This window comes from Pseudoliparis swirei, chromosome 19, assembly GCF_029220125.1.
Source record: "Pseudoliparis swirei isolate HS2019 ecotype Mariana Trench chromosome 19, NWPU_hadal_v1, whole genome shotgun sequence".
Taxonomy (NCBI): domain Eukaryota; kingdom Metazoa; phylum Chordata; class Actinopteri; order Perciformes; family Liparidae; genus Pseudoliparis; species Pseudoliparis swirei.
In genome coordinates, this window is record NC_079406.1 from 4218794 (window position 1) to 4221501 (window position 2708).

Here is a 2708-nt window from a genome sequence, read left to right on the forward strand (position 1 = left end):
ACGGAAACTACCAGGTGAGCGTGGTTTGTAATTAGCACTTCATTAGCGGCGCGCTCCCACAGGTGCTGCTCGCGCTCGTCACAGGTAAACGTCGCAAGCTAAACAGAATCCTGTACGGTGGTTTTGTTGTTTTTAAAATGTTGAAATATGTTCTGAATTGACACACCATTTACCTTAATTGCTGGGGAAGTGGTAAGTCAGTTTATTTTATGTTTCTCCGTAAACTTGTGTTCCGTAACGTTATATTAAATGTTACCCAAACAAAGTTCCGGTTCAACAGAAAGTAACGGAAGAGCTGCTAGCTCGCGAGCTAACGTGAAGGAGCGAATGCAACTTTAGTTAATGGTTGTCCGCCATGTTTGTTTTTATGTCCAAGCCTGCTAACGTATTTAGTTACTCGTTAACCTTCTTAACTTTATCTGTTTAACGTGGTGTGTAGTCTGCAGGTGTTTTTTAATTTTTTATTCATGGGCTTGAAAGAGTATTTTCCTTGCTATTTGTAGACTGATACCATGTTTACTGCAGGTCTAATTATAGACCTTGCTGGAGGACAGGATAATTTGTCAGGTGAAGGGGGGGGGGTCATAAACTGTACAGGAGCCAGTGAGGAATGAGTTAAATTTATTCCAAACACACCCAATAGTTTCTTGATATACTCACCTCTGGTTGTGTCACTTCTTATATATTTGCACATGATTAATCTGCGATAACTTTACGAGCAATGTACGGTAAATATTGCACAGTTTTGCATATATTTCAGGTTGAGCGTGAAGGTTCAGTATTTACCTGCAGCTTTAAAAAAACAATGTTAATACAATGTTTAACTTGATGTGTGTTCGTATTGTTACCTTCGCATTGAAAATGCGGAAGGTTATGTTTTGATCGCCGTGTATTTATTTATTTATTTGTATGCGTGATAGTTACTCGCATAACTCAAAAAGTATTAAACCGAATCGCATGACATTTGGTGGGATTATTGGTTATCCGGGGACCATTTGATTAGATTTTGGGATCGATCGGGTCAAAGGTCAAGGTAATGAAAAGGTCAAACTCTTATTTTTACCATAGCACGGTCAATTTCTAACCAATTGGCATGCAACTAATGCCAACATGTTCATAATTCAATGCCCAATCTTGTGATATGCGAAGGTATGCGCTCTACCGAGTGCCCGTTCTAGTTTGTTGTTGTTGTTGTCGTCCACCCTTTGGAAATGCCATGGGTTGTGGGTTCAAGCATCCCTGTGTAGGCTAACTGAATGAAGAGCTGACCACGATGCACAGCTGCTGACATGCACCTGTCACTTTATGACGTGGCTCACATGGGCTCCTCTGGCTGGAGCACACTGACTAATACTCTGGTTGTTGAAAGACAAGTGCAGCGCTCCGTGTCTAACCGGGCTCGTTGGCGTGGTTTTTGTTTTACAGAGGACGGCGTTGTCCCTGTGGTATGCTTTCTGGAATCCCCCAGCTTGACCTGCTGTAGTGTGGCGCGGCTCTGTGCCCGGGTTCTTTATGGCTGCGCCTGATCCTCAGAACTGCTCACTGTATTATACTGATGGGTCCAGTCAGCCGTGACAAGGCAAGCAAAGGCCATTTGAGTCTTTCTGCACAGTGCCTTGGGGGCTTCAGGCATAGAGAAGCATTGTTCTCTTCATATGACTGTTTTTTTAATATATCATGCAATTTGGAGTCTGTAACTTGGATTTAATGTACGTCAGATAAACGGAGGTACTTAGTGAGTCTCATATCAAACAGTACAGTTGATGATTCATGAGACATTGAAAGAATAGTGTGATTTTATTTAAGGCAGAATGGACTCTTTAAACATAGGTCTAGTAGACCAGACAGTAGTTGGCAGTTTAATGTGAGTGTTGTTGCGTATCGGTGGAATTTTAACCTGTTATCCTCTTGATTTTGAATTAATTTGATAGGCTTTTTTAAAGTTGGGAACATGCAATACTGAGGTTTTTTCTCAAAATGTTGGACTGGAGAGCCTAATTGTAGTTTTTAACTTCTATTACTTATGCATTCTTGTTAACGGTACCTGAGAACCAATGTCAAAAGACTTGGATTATATAACTAAACCCACTTAATAGCAGATTTGACCAGATATAAGTGATTCTGAGAACTCTTGAGGAGATAATAAGCCGATCCTATACCATGATTTACTTGTCTAGTTAAGATTAGACTCTAGTTTACAGGGTCAGGGGCCATGTATAGATTAGCTAGAAATAGCTTCGGTCCGAGGGGGGGTCTTGGTCTCTGGTGTCAGACCACCGCTCTAGTGTCAGGATCAAATGTTGAGTCGTTTGTTTACAACATGAGGCCGTGTCATCAGACGGGGACGTTACCGGTGTAGAACTTTGGAGAGTTTACCAGCCTTAATAACCAGCATTGCAAAGTGTTTCACCATCTTGGAGTAAGTGAGTTTCTATGCAAATTCTGGGAAACATTCCTCAAACGCTGGCCTCCCCTTTCCACTTGTCCTGTGCTAAACGGCAGTCTGGCCCGTCCCCTCAAAAGAAGGTCTTTGGCTTCTTGGCAACATTGAATGCCAGCTCGGCCTGGCAGGCCATGGCCACTCCCCCAGCACTGGGCTCTGTGTGGAGAAGGTAAACATGTTGCTTTCTGCTTTCGCTCGCTCCCTCTGTGAACTTGGCAGTGGGACACTTCCATGAGCACAGTCCTCAGCTGGACTTTGACTTTCC